Below are 15,553 nucleotides of genomic sequence, written 5' to 3' on the forward strand. Positions count from 1 at the left end.
CTCCCACAACCTCCTTACTAGCTCCGCCCTAAGGATGAGATAGATTATTAAATGGTGTTTTTATTATTATGTTTTTGTACTAGGCTATGGACACACTCTTTTTCTTTATTTTTGGCCCCTTTAATTGGTTATGATTCATTTTGTATAATAAAACTTATTTTATGTTTTGTGATACTTAATTTACGTTGGTAGATATTGGCTCATCAATTTTATTTTATTTGTTAAGAAAGATGAAATTATAGTAGGAAGGGACGAATGTCTATGGATTGAGCAAAACCCAGATTCTTGCCCGGTCCGCTGTCTACAAGGATACCCAGTTATAAAAAAAAAATAGAAGGGCTCGGATGTCTCATATGATAATAAAATACACTATTCTTAGCTAATAATAATAATAGTGAAAAGCACTTTCCTTACTAAGTTAGTAAGGAAATTTTTTTGACTACATCACCTTATGGAATACAAGAAACATGATCTGATGCCACAAGGTTTTAAAGGACAAAATTCTATGAACTTTGGGAAAAATAATTCAAAAGAAAGTTATTTTCTCAATTAGATTATAATTTTAAATTTTGGGAGTTCAGTAGCCATCCATTCTCCAAACCTTGGATCATTCTTAAATTTTTTTTTTTCTTCTTTTCAATCTAAGCTTATCCATGAAATTTAGAAGGCTATGGTGTTGGATTACAACTCTAATAATCCATGAGGGTCTAACAACCCTTGGTATGATGTGATGGTGACTAGGGGTAAATCTAGGATTTTATTGTAGTGGGGGCAAACTATAAGTAATGGTACAATTGAAAAGCTCGAATATGAGTAATTTTGGGGGGAAATTCAAAGATTTTTGTTTGGAAGTTGAAGAAAAGACTGTTTAGGTCTTTTTCAGTTAGTCCATGAGATAGGGCCCAATCAAGAGACAATGTCATCTTCAAAAACTGTAAGGGATCTGGGGAAAAAATTGGAGGGAGATGATGGGGTGGGGGCAAATAAGGAGGGAAATGAGTGCGTGGGGGCAAATGATGCATGTATTTAGCTGAAAATACATGATTGTCTCAAAGTTCTATGGGGGCAATTGCTCCCACAACCTCCTTACCAGCTCTGCCCCAAGGATGAGATAGATTATTAAATGGTGTTTTTATTATTATGTCTTTGTACTAGGCTATGGACACACTCTTTTTCTTTATTTTTGGTTCCTTTAATTGGTTATGATTCATTTTGTATAATAAAACTTATTTTATGTTTTGTGATACTTAATTTACGTTGGTAGATATTGGCTCATCAATTTTATTTTTTTTGTTAAGAAAGATGAAATTATAGTAGGAAGGGACGAATGTCTATGGATTGAGCAAAACCCAGATTCATGCCCGGTTCGCTGTCTACAGGGATACCCAGTTATCAAAAAAAAAAAAGAAAAAAGAAGGGCTCGGATGTCTCATATGATAATAAAATACACTACTCTTAGCTAATAATAATAATAATAGTGAAAAATACTTTCCTTACTAAGTTAGTAAGGAAAGTTTTTTGACCACATCACCTTATGGAATACAAAAAATATGATCTGATGCCACAAGGTTTTAAATGACAAAATTCTATGAACTTTGGAAAAAAAAATTCAAAAGAAAGTTATTTTCTCAATTAAATTATAATTTTATATTTTGGGAGTTCGGTAGCCATCCATTCTCCAAACCTTGGCTTGGATCATTCTTAAATTTTTTTTTTTAATCTAAGCTTTTCCATGAAATTTAAAAGGCTATGGTGTTGGATTACAGCTCTGATAATCCATGGGGGTCTAACAACCCTTGATATGATGTGATGGTGACTAGGGGTAGATCTAGGATTTTATTGTAGTGGGGGCAAAGTATAAGTAATGGTACAGTTGAAAAACTTGAATATGAGTACTTTTGAGGGGAAATTCAAAGATTTTTGGTTGGAAGTTGAAGAAAAGACTATTTAGGTCTTTTCCAATTAGTCCATGAGAGAGGGTCCAATCAAGAGACAATGTCATCTTCAAAAACTGTAAGGGGGCTGGGGAAAAAATTGGAGGGAGTTGATGGGGTGGTAGCAAATAAGGAGGGAGATGAGTGAGTGGGGGCAAATGATGCATATATGTATTTAGTTGAAAATACATGACTGACTGTCTCAAAATTCTATGGGGCCAATTACCCCCACAACCTCCTTACTAGCTTCGCTCCTGATGGTGATAAGGATGAGATAGATTATTAAATGGTGTTTTTATTATTAAGTTTTTGTACTAGGTTATGGAGACACTCTTTTTCTTTATTTTTGGTCCCTTTAATTGGTTTTGATTCATTTTTTATGATAAAACTTAGTTTATGTTTTTTGATACTTAACTTGCATTGGTAGATATTGATTCATGAATTTTTTTTTATTTGTTAAGAAAGATGAAATTATAGTAGGAAGGGACGAATGCACAAGAAAAGACCCTTAATTTACAATCCGAATTGATGGCATCCTAGAAAAGCAAAAGCAATTTTTACTAGGTGGGAAGATCACTAAAATTAGTAAAATTTTCAGAACTGTTATGGAAACACCAAAGCTTGCTAACGCATCCGCCACTGCTATGCATTCTCTCCAATTATGCTGAATTTTCCAATTTAATCTTCCAAAAGTTTTTCTCGCACCAATAAAATTGTTTTCCATCTTCCACGACAAAGCATCTCCATGAAAGTTATTTTTTACTATAAGCATAGAATCAAGTTCCACCAACACATTAATATCATGTTGGTACAGGTCAAAATGATGTATGACATTTCTTCAATGTGAAGCACGCCCTTGAATTTGAAGAAAGAGAGGAGTTTCTTCCAAGCTCTATCGGGATCTCTCCTCCTCTTCATAACATGTGGCTCGTAAAATGCCACTAAATATGTTAGATAATCCATATACTTTCACATTTGTCACGTGGCCCTCTATTTTTTTTTATTAAAAAATAAATAATATTAGAGATGCTTTTTTGTCTTTTTCACCTATGTGGTTTGGACCTATAGCTCGGTTCTGGGGCGGAGCCAAGATTTTCTTGTAGTAGGGGCAAATTATGATAAATTGTATAGTTGAAGAACTTAAAAATAATTGATTTGAGAGAGAAACTTAGAGATTTTTTTATTAGAAATTGAATAAAAGGATATTTAAATCATTTTCAATTAGAATATGAGAAGGTCCGATCAAGAGGCAATGTCATCATCAAAAAATTGAAAGAATTGAAGAGTTGTTATTACAACTTTCAAAATCAATAAAATAAAAAAAGAATCTTTGACTTCAACTAAAACAAAAAAGAAAAAAGGAAATAGTTCTTTTATGTTTCACCAAAAAAGAAAAATATTACTTTTCTTATAAGTAATACTCAAGAGGTCTTCAATTCAAATCTTATCCTCAACAAAATAAGAAATAAAAAACTATGAATTTTACAATAATTACTACCTCCGCCCCTGGCTCGGTTGGTTTGACACTTTTCAAAACAACCTTGAGGTCTTGGGTTAATATGCCATAAAAAGTGATACCTATTTTGTTATTATTATTATTTTTTATATTTTTATATTTTATATTTTATGTTTTCAACCTATCTTGTTTCAACTATTTTAATATGTTAGAATTATAATGGTAAAATTGCATGGTATAACAATTAGAAAAGAAATATAGTAACAAAAAAATGGTTTGGAATTATTCAACTTGACCGACCCAAATCAAATAATTTGGTCGGGTTAAATCTAGATCTGGATTTAACCTAAGTAAAATGGTTCGGATATGATTTTAGCTAATAGGATCCGAGCCGGATTCGACTATGGATCTGATTATGAATGTTAATTCAGACCTGGCGATATACTTAGATCCGACTCAAGCCCCAATCATTTTAAACCCTACAACCAACTTAGCTATGGGTCTAAGACTCTAAGACCTTTTCATAGCAATGATATTAGAACTTACAAATAATCATCATAAGTGATTTTATTATATGGTGTGACTTTACAATAAAATCATTTATGATATTTACTCATAACATAATGGTGTTGTACTATCGAAGTGCTTTTTAATTTTAATTGGTAAACTGTTGTTCTATGGGAACTCACCCACTCTTATTTATTAAAAATACTAGTTAGAATAACTTCAACTATTGTTTTCAGAGTGAGATGATTCATTGGGAGAAATTATTCGACATGCCTACACATCGACTTTGCTTCAAGAAGAAGATAGCCAGTGACTCGGCTTTCTCGTTTTCGCAAAAGCTCAAAAACTTCAATTATAACTTATGGAAATCATGTATGGACCCATACATTATGGATCACGATCTCTAGGACGTGACATGTAGAGACAACACGGTGTCGCTAGAAGACCCTACGTCGAAGACGAAGTGGAACGCCGAGACTGGTCGAGCTATCTACGCACTAAAGCAATCCGTATAAGACGACATGTTGGTTAGTATATCGGATGTGAAGACACCAAAAGAGGCATGTGACATATTTGCTGGTCTATTTTCAATGAAGAACATACATCGCTCTCAACTTTAGAAAAAGGAGATTGGAAGCCTTGAACAAGGAAAACTCTCTGTGGTAGAGTATTTCCTTCGCATGAAGACAATGTGGAGGGAGTTGTCCTTATTGGATCTAGAGAATAAAATCTTAAATGCCAATATAAGGAGACTTTTTATCAACGACCTATGATTAGAATATATGGTGTAGCCTTCTGTGGATGAGTTAAAAGATTTGCTCATTAGCCACGAGATGGTGCTCGTCAAAATTGGTACCTTAAAGATTGAAAACAAAGAAGAAGCCATGTTCTCCAAAGATTCAAAAGGAAAGTGACGAGGCGAATTCAAATCAAAATGCAGTAAAGGTGATTCGAAAAACGGAAGAGTTACCAACGTCAACAGAAACAACGACAAAAAGACACATGATAAGCATATTAAAAAGTAGGGATTGCTGTGAGACTTAACGAGAAGAGAAAGGCTAGAATGTCCTCGAGAGGGGAATCAAATCCTACAAAAGGTCAGGATGGAAGGGCTGCAGTGATTCATGTAGTCTTGAAATAGGAACCTAAGAAGTTGGGGCAAGACAAGAATGACAGGAGAGTAAAGAGGTTGCGGGTGAACATTTCATGCACTTTACATGACTAGGAACGGACCAACTAAGTAGAATGAGACATATGGCTACTAGACATTACCTTCACTTAGAATGACTTAGAGGGTGTGGTAAGGCCATATTATGATGCTCTGGTGGTAATTTTTTAGGTTGGCACCTTTACTTTTAAAAAAATATTGATTGATAGCGACAGCTCAATTGGCATTTTGTACGCCTTAGTCTTCCAGAAAATGAGGTTGAACATGAGTGTACTAACCCAAGCAGAAGCTCCTTTGATTGGATTTGATGGAAGGTCAAGCCAACCTTGGGGAGATAATTTTTCCTGCGCAGGTAAGACTTGTGACTTTAATGACCAGGTTTAATAGTCTTTGAAGCAAGCTCTCCATACAATGTCATTCTTAGTAGATGGTGGACACATAAGATGAGGGTTGTCCCGTTGACGTATTACTAGGTCTTGAGGTTCCCAATCTCGCAGGGGATGTGGGAAATTAGGGGAGATCAAATGGTAGTCTAGGTGTGCGCATTGGGCCAAGAGAAGTGAGTAGGAGGTAAAGGCTAGTAATAGACATTACATGAAGGGGAGGTGAGCAGAATAGACTACTACGCCCGGAAGGGAAGTGGTAAATGAAGATGTAAAGAAGTTGGTCAGAGTAGGATTCATTAAAGAAGTGCAGTTTTCCAACTAGATAGCCAACATTGTGGCAATACTAAAATAAAATGGGAAGGTCAAGGTGTGTATCAATTTTAGAAATTTCTATAAAGCCTACGTAAAGGACAGCTTCCCAATACTTAGGATTGACCAACTAGTGGATGTTATGATAGGGCATGCAAGATTGTCCTTCATGGATAGCTATTCTAGTCATAATCAGATTCAACTCTGCACTGAATATCAAGAGAAGACTACCTTTTGTAGACACCCCATTTTTTCATCCGCCTGATTAATCAACTCGTCAACCCGATCGCAATGATTCCCAATGATGGATGTGTATTCTATTGCTTTATTTTGTTACCAGATGTGTTTCAGAAATCCGGATGAGATATCTCGAACTGACAAAACCTTAGAAACCATGCTACGCTAAGAAAATACGACCCCAAAAACATAGAAATCATCATCTTGCAGACCAAAAAGAAGCTTCACGATAAAAATCACTAAAAATTTACCAAATTACCAAAATACCCCTAAACTCAAGACAACCCTATAGCCTACGTTACGCTTAAGAAAACTCTCTCGAACACATAAAATAACAAATTTGAACCAAATAAATCTTTCATTTCACACAAATTTAACAGAATTTGACAAAATACGAAAATGCCCTCATAAAGTTCACAACCATTTCACATAAAAATTTTCATAAATGACACAAACCAACATTCTCATTGAATTCCTTACGAAAAACCGATTCTAAAACATCCTAGAACATTAAAAACCGACTTAAAACGTGAAAAGTCCTCTCCGGGGGCAAAACGGTAATTTCATAATTTTCATAATTAAAAAATTCGAAATTAATAAATAAAACATTAGATAATTAAAGTGAAACATTAATGAAATTAATTTAAAATTTGAACCTAAAAATCGATCAATCGGACTCTTAGGCAAAATTGTTGAGAGTTCGTGGGATATTTCTTTAAGGACCCCTCCATTTGGGGGTCCAAAGAATTAAAGAAATAATGGAAGGGGGTTCTCCAAAAATTAAAAGTCAATCAAGCAAGACTAAGGTCAAGGTATTAAATTCAATCAAGTGAGACTAAAGTCAAAATTAAAGTCAATTAAGCAAGACTGAAGTCAAGATATTAAAGGTCAATCAATTAAGACTAAAGTCAAAACATTAAAAGTCAATCAAATAAGACCAAAAGTCATAATAGAATTCTAATTAAATAATAACTTTATCTGATAGAGTTCTAACTTAAAAATAATTCTACCTAAAACAATTCTAATTAAAACACAATTCTACCTAAAATAAGTCTAACTAAAACACAACTCTAATTAAAAGATCTCTCATTAAACATTAACTCTATCCAAATCAACCCCTAAAAACATCTATAAATAGAGGTGCTCACACCCTATTTTCGTATAAAATGATAAACCCTAAGAGAAGTAGGTCTAGAAGCTCCCCTAGCCCCCCATAAACCCTAGTTTTGGAGCCCCAACTCCTTACATAACATCCCTCCTTCAATTTTAGTCTAGAAAACACCTAAAATCCCTCAAAAAATACCCCCAAATCCGCAACAAACTTGAAGAGTTCAGATCCAAAAATAAGGAGATACCTTGATCTAGGAGATCCGAAGTCAAATCCGGAGACAGAACGAAGCAAGGGAGTACAGTACAAGCAGCTCTTTTTGTCAGATCTGAGGGAACAAAATCCTTGCTATCGGAAAGGTATGTAATTTTTTTATTTTTATCTAGGTTTTTAGCAATGTGATATATTTGGGAAGTTAGTAGAGACCGGCTTTGGCCGGCGGGGTTGGTGCCTAACACCTTCCAACCCCGTAACATGATCCCCGAATTCAGATTTTTTATGGTAGATTAGTTCTTTTTATCCATGTTAGAGTCAGTTTGGTTCCTAGACCACAATAACTAGGTGGCGACTCCCAAACCTCAAGGGTCAAAAGCGGATCCGCGAACCCCGCGGATCGAGGGCGCTTTCAGTGGCGACTCTGCTGGGGACTATTGAGGATCAAACTTGAAAAACCCCAAGTATGGGAGCATTGCCAAGATGACCTAGTTTTTTTTTATTTAGTTGGATTTATTTTATTTATTTTTTCTCTTTATTTATTTTTTTATCTTGATTGTAGATGATTTTGGGTATTGCATTTTTTTTTTCCAATTAAGGATCACTTTTTGATGACTCCTAAATAATAAAAGATTCAAATTAACCTATGAAAATGATGGAATGATGGAGGTTGGATAGAAATATTAAAACGTTTTTAGAGAATATTCTAGCAGGAATTAAGTCTGGGAGCCTTTTAATAAAATATAGATCTCGTCGAGTATATTAATTTAGAATCTGAGTTCACTCAATTTCGTTATCGGAAGCCTTAGATATCATCGATGCAAGTTCAATCTGTAAATCTGAAATTATTTCTGAATGAAAGTTGGGACAGCAACGTTAAAACTTTTTTACAGAATATTCTAGTGAGAACTAAGTCTAGAAACCTCTTAATAAAACGTAGATCTCGTTGAGTAGATTAATTTAGAATCTGAGTTCACTCAATTTCGTTATCGGAAGCCTTAGATATCATCGATGCAAGTTCAATCTGTAAATCTGGAATTATTTCTGAATGAAAGTTGGGACAGCAACTTTAAAACTTTTTTACAGAATATTCTAGTGAGAATTAAGTCTAGGAACCTTTAATAAAATGTAGATCTCGTCGAGTAGATTAATTTAGAATCTGAGTTCACTCAATTTCGTTATCGGAAGCCTTAGATATCATCGATGCAAGTTCAATCTGTAAATCTGGAATTATTTCTGAATAAAAGTTGGGACAGCAACGTTAAAACTTTTTTACAGAACATTCTGGTGAGAATTAAGTCTAGGAACCTATTAATAAAATGTAGATCTCATCGAGTAGATTAATTTAAAACTTGAGTTCACTCGATTTCGTTATCGGGAGCCTTAGATATCATCGATGCAAGTTCAGATTGTATTTTCCTAATTTACAGAAAATCTGAATTTATCTAATGTTGGCACAATTAATGTTCTTGAGAGTGAGCTCATCTCAACCATTGTCATTCTATCATCAATGTAACACCTATTGGAATCTCGATTTATTTTGGATCACCCAAAAGTGATCATTGATTGGACCTTAAAAATTATAAAAATTATGCCTATTGCAATGTTTGTTTGATCATTATCATATGCCATATTTATTGATTAATTTACCATGATCTTGCTTGAAATACATGATTGATGTTGATCGTAATGTTAATGTGCTTGTGTGATGGGAATAATGTGATCTTAATTGAATATTCATATGATTTGAATGATTTTGGTTTTGATTAAATGTATGATTGGTTTGATTGGATCCATGGCCCATTTGTTTGAAAAAGGTCCCGGGCACACCCCACCCTGTTTTGCACACACCACATGCACGTTTACTGTTTTACTCACTTACACGTCCCATTTAGCCAACGTGGCACTAGTGCGTGGCCCGGTCTCTTCGGAGATGCGACGTCATTCATGAAATCCACAACTCCAGTCACGTACCTTAGGGTATATCAAACTGAGGGCATCAATACCATCTGATCAGGTTATTCTGAGAAGTATGTTGATGCACCCAGGCTGGAGCAACCTGAGCCTTTGACCTATTGTAAGCCACACAGTCACATGTCCCGATTGCCAACGTAGTACTAGTACGTGGTCGGTCCCCTCGTGGGATGCCAAACCATTTATGAAAGCTACAACTCTTGACTCGTACCCGTAGGTATAAAAGATAGTCTAAGTATATCAATTGTACTTCTTGGTCAAAACTGGTGCCTAAGCAAGATCTTGCCCCACTGTACCCTACTGTACGAGGGGGATAGACTACGTCTATTCTAGACGAGAGGTATTTAAGTGGGCCCTTGTTCAGCATTGTGCGCCACCTCTCAACTGGAGATCGAACTGGCTGTTTTTGGCTTCAGAGAAGTGAATTGAGGTTTTAGATTATCACCTATACGGTATATCAAACCAAGTCACCACGTATCGAAAGGTATATAGGTGTGCTTGGGCAAGGGTGGCTAGATAAAAATGCATTGCACGTAGTAAACCTAGAGTCTAGAAGCCTTCCTATAGGTCACGACCCGAATTGACTATGGGTGTTCCTAGGTTGCTTTATTCAATCCAACCAACAGGTAGGTGGGCAGACCAATCCAGAATAATCAAACAAAACCCGCAATATCGGTCCTACCCAATCGGTGAAATGTACTGATTAATTTGAACCACTTAAACCAGTTGACCCAATGGACAAATGGATCAAACTGATCAATACCAAATCAGTTGGACTAATTGGTTTCACTTTTAAAGATCCAGACCACTTTATCTAGAAAGATTCGATCTTAAGATCAAATTAATTTATCTGATCAAAGGTTCAATCCCAATCAGGGGTAGATCCGCATCTAACCTTTCTCACTTTCTTGGTCACTATAGACTTATGGTGCATTTGGATTTGATATTTTCCACCGGACTTGGGCTATTCTATATCGAAACTTTAATCATGTGGATAAGAGTCAAACCTTCATAATTGATGGTTAATCTTAGGTGTCCCTAAACGTTCTAAACCCTCTGTAGTCATGAAATGTTCACAATGAACCTCAATACTACATTGTTTGGAGTCGCCACCATTCTTTTTTGGAAATGGGTGTGAATGGGCACCCGAATTGATTTTTTGAAAACCATTTTTTCCATGGCATTGTAGTGACTCTCATTTGTTGGAAAGGGCAAGGTCTACCTAAGATCTAGGTAAGGAGGTCCGATTAGAGGATGGGGAAGGTGTTAGGCACCCCATCCTCTCCACCAAAGGTGGTTACCTTGCTTGGCCATTTTATTTTGTAAAAAATTCAAGAAAACAAATATTAAAATGCATGAGAATGTATGGTAAGAGTGGTGTGTGCATTAAGTGGAATATTCCCTTAACAAAGGGTTTTTGATTTTTAACATGACATTAGGGGCATTCTATGGAAAAGAATGACCCATGTAGCCACATTAAATTTATGAATATGAATGTAGGTTTGAACTTTTAGAGAGACTCCATGATGGAGTTCCCTTAAGGCCACAACCATGATGCATGTATGCATGGCTAGAAACTTAGTGTTTCACCCCATCAAGAGGGTGACACATTTCTTCATCATTGCCATGCATAGGTGAGTGTGTGCATTGTGTACAATATGATGCATGAGATTGAGGTGAAAAGGGCTTCAACCCCCATCCTTTCGATCGAAACTTAGTCCAATCTACCGGGGACGGGAGAGGGTATACATTACATCCTAAGGCTTTCTAAAAATAAAATAAAGAGAGGGTTAGAAGAAGAGAATGCAAACTTTGAAATAAGTAAACTACATCTTAAACCCTACCTTGTCCCTTGATGGTAAACTTGGACCTTGAAGAGTAGGCTTGAGAGATGAATGAGATGGTTAAAGGTTGAGTTGAAGTTTAGAAGATGAGAGAATGAGTAGGAATTTTTGTAGAGTTTTAGGTTGAGAGATGGGGGCTTGAGAGCATGAGTTGTTCATGGAAATTGAGGGTATTTATAGAGTTTTTGGAAGACTTTTGGGGATAAAGTGGTCCAACCCTAAAATGAAGAAAATGGACATGAGATTTAGGTTATTTCTTTTTGAATTTTTCATTTGTATGGGGGTAAAGATGACATTTGTGAAGAAACCCTAAAGCATGCTTTGATCCTTGGTTTTTTGGTAAATAGAGGTGAGAGAACAAAAGTACTTTTGGGAGGGTGAATGGGGGAGTGACATGTGTAAAGGGAGTGGTGGGTGGTAAAAAGTAGATCTTGGTTTATTTGTAAATAACTCATAAAGCAAGGGTGGAAGTGTAGTTTTGAAATGGACCAATGGGAAAACAAAAGCACATTTGGGAGGGTGAATAAGAGGATGACATGTGTAAAGGTGAAGTGGTAGGTGAAAAGTAGACTTTGGTTCATTTGTAAATAACAAATAAAGCAAGGGTGGAAGTATAATTTTGAAATGGACCAATGGGAAAACAAAAGCACATGGGAGGGTGAATAAGAGGATGACATGTGTAAAGGTGAAGTGGTAGGTGAAAAGTAGACTTTGGTTCATTTGTAAATAACAAATAAAGCAAGGGTGGAAGTATAATTTTGAAATGGACCAATGGGAGAACTCCATGTATGTACTTGAAGATTCTCACCTTTTGAGGGTATAATGGGAAGTTCCCTCACCTTTATGGATTATTACCAAAGACCAAAAACCTTTTTGGTTTGACTAAACCTTTTGAGAGGGCATTCTTGAGTTTTCACAAAGGGAAAGTTGACCCTCCAATTAGATGATGCATTGGGTATTGGGGGCTTATGAGGTATCAAAATGTGTCATCATATAAGGGGTGAGAGAATGGACTTGGGTTTGGGTTTGGGATATGGACTTGGATTTGGGCTTAGGATGGACTTGGTTTTGGGTTAGGGATGTGGACTTGGGTTTGGGCTTAGGATGGACTTGGTTTTGGGTTAGGACATGGACTTGGATTTGGATTTGGGATGGATTTGGATTTAGGTTTGGGTGATGGGCATAGGTTTAAGTGGATTAGGGACAAGGCATGGGCATGCAATGATATGAGATGATGCATGTATGCATGAAAATGATTCAAAATAGCAATGTGGGTCCGTCGAAGAACTTGAGTTCTAAATCGAAATTAATTCGAGAAAATTTGGATTTTCCTATGGGTTCGTGCAAATTGGGGTGTCTACAGCTGCCCCTCTTTGCAGGAGTTGCTTGCAAAGAACTGCAAAGAATAAATAGACCCTTTATTTGCACGAATCCGAAATAATTTATTGCATGACGATTAACAACGCCGGATGGATTGAAGAATTTTTTGTAAAATGTGGCTACCCAAGCACGGGGTCTGACAGGATTAGCCTTTTTGAAACCCTGATTTCGTGGCACGGAGCTCGTTTGAAATCTTAGATACCATTTTTTATGATTTTTGGAAGTGATTGGCGTTTTGAACCATGCAATGCAATTTTGAGATATTTTTTTTTTTTTTCCCTCCTTGATTTTGCATTTCGAACTTAGTTTCCTCTTCATGGAAGTTATAGGATCATCTTGAGAGAGCTTAATGTGACGTGACCATCATTGAGAAAGACTTGCATGATGGTATAATATTTGAGTATTTGGTGTGTCATCAAGCCTCGGATGTGAAAAGCATCATCGTTGACCAAGCTGCTCAGGTCAAGCCCTAGAGGATGTCTTGTTGCCTTTTACGCTTGTCAGAGAAATGCTTGAGTATTACTTTGCCCGTTATTCCTTCTTGTACCCTGCTTTTAATGATAATGATGTAATACTATTTGAAATGAATGAAATAGGTTTTTTTTTTTACATAGTGGCCTCAGATATATCTACTGCTTTCGAAAACACTTGATTTTAATAAAAGTCCTAGATTCTTCGTCATTGGCCAAGAATAGTAATTTTGATGATGCATTTTTTTTGTTTTAGGTTTTAAAAGATTCCCTTTGTCGAATAATCTGTGACAGACTGTGTTTGAAAACTCTGAAAGTTAACGATCATGGTGCCTTTGCCAAATGTCGAGGATACAAGTGTCAGCTAATCCTTAACCTCTTTAGAGTCATCCCCGAGATTGAAAATTTTGACTGAGTTATCTTAGTTGCATCTGTTGGAACATTGAGGATTTCGAGATTTTCGCCGTTCACAGTTTATACTCTTGCGGGCCAGGAGTTGTTTTTTTTTTTTTTTTTTTTTTCCTTTTTTTTTTTTTTTTTTTGTTTTTTTTTTTTTTTTTTTTTTTTTTTTTATTTTTTTCATTTTTGCCCCTGGCGCCAATTACGGTTTTCACCAGACCCGATTTCCACATTTTTGCGCATCGACGCCCTTTTTGGGTTTTCATCGTGCCGGTGGTTTTGATCTTGCCATAGCCTGATTTTTTTACTACCACAGTGCCCTGACGGGTTTTCACCATGCCCTTTCAGTTTATGCTTACTTTATAGATTTTTTGCTTTGAATACCTTTTCGGTTTCTCTATGCCCCTTGTGGCTTGGTGACTCAAGTTGAGCTGCGAGGTCGAACACTCTACTCTTCTAGTGGCGCTCTTTCTTGAGTAACAGATCTGGACTCCCCTCTCGAGTTCCTCCGACGATTTTCATGGTACGGTGACTCAAGTTGAGCTTCAAGATCAATGACTCTACACTTCAAGTCGCTCTTTTTTTTCAAATATTCGACCTGGTCCCCCTCTCTCGATCTTCCAACGACTTTGGTGGCTTGAAATCTGATTTAAGTGGCGAGATAGACTGTACTGACGATGTCTTCCATGACGTGCTTCCACCGTGATTGAGATGCTTTGAACCATTCCCTGATCTGAGAGGACTTTTAAATAGGACGAAACATAGGCTTAGGCTAGGTTGTGAAAGGATGTAAAGAAGGCTGAGTTTGGATTTATTGAGGGGTAGTTTGGACACGGGGTTCGTCTATTTTTGTTTCTAAAATATGATCTATGTCTCCTCCCGTCGTCACACGAACTTATTTAGGTAGGAGATTTGGGTCGAGTTTGAGATCAGACATTCGAGATTTTTGACTTTTTTTGATTTTTTGTACTTTTAGCCGTTCACAGTTTATCCTCATGCGGGCCAGGAGTATGCTTTGGTATTTTTGTTTTGACTTTTGGTGATTTTTTTTTTTTTTTTTTTTTTTTGTGGTGACTTGCCCCGATCTTAGGTTGAGAAATGAATGTGATGGCTCAAAAAGGTTAACTAAGGGTAGATAGTTGTTCAGGTAGTGGAAAGATGGCCTCTCTTCATTTCAAAGGATGACTTCAGGCGTAATATTTTTTAACGGTGTCAGCATTGATCGGTTGCGGAAAGACTTCCCCGTCCATCTCTGTGAGAATCAGCGCTCCTCCGGACAGTACTTTTGGACGACGAATGGTCCCTCGTAATTTGGACGAAACTTTCCTCTCGCATCTTCCTGTATTGGCAAGATCTTCTTCAGAACTAAGTCTCCGGGTACAAACTCCCGAGGTCGAACCTTCTTGTTATAAGCACGTGCTATTCTTCGTTGATAAGTTTGCCCATGGCAGATTGCTGAAAGTCGTTTCTCCTCTATTAAGTTTAACTGGTCGAACCGGGCTTGGACCCATTCTGCCTCCTCCAATTCAACTTCTTTTAAGATTCGGAGGGGGGGAATCTCGACCTCAACGGGCAAGACTGCTTCCATTCCGTATACCAATGAGTAGGGTGTTGCCCCAGTCGAAGTTCGGATTGACGTTCGGTAAGCATGTAGAGCGAAGGGCAACATTTCATGCCAATCCTTGTAAGTAACAGCCATTTTCTCAATGATCTTCTTGATGTTTTTTTTGGCGGCTTCAACTGCTCCATTCATCTTTGGTCTGTAAATGACTGAGTTGTGATGGGTGATCTGAAAATCCTTGCACATCTTAGACATATCTTTGTTCTTGAGATTTTTGGCGTTATCAGTTACTATCCCGCTTGGGAGGCCGTACCGACATATGATGTTGTTCTTCACAAACTTCAAGACATTGCCTCTAGTAACATTGGCGTAAGATGCTGCTTCTACCCATTTCGTAAAGTAGTCTATGGCGACTAAGATGAAGCGATGCCCATTGGAAGCTTGAGGATTGATCTGCCCGATGACATCCATGCCCCAAAGTGAGAAGGGCCAAGGAGAAGTCATATTGTGCAATTCTGAAGGTGGTGCATTGATTTTGTTGGCGTAGATTTGACACAAATGACACTTCCGAACATGTTGGTACCCATCACTTTCCATGGTCATCCAG

Source organism: Akebia trifoliata, unplaced genomic scaffold, assembly GCF_017979445.1.
Source record: "Akebia trifoliata isolate Shusen 1 unplaced genomic scaffold, ASM1797944v1 Contig00301, whole genome shotgun sequence".
NCBI classification, from domain to species: Eukaryota; Viridiplantae; Streptophyta; class Magnoliopsida; order Ranunculales; family Lardizabalaceae; genus Akebia; species Akebia trifoliata.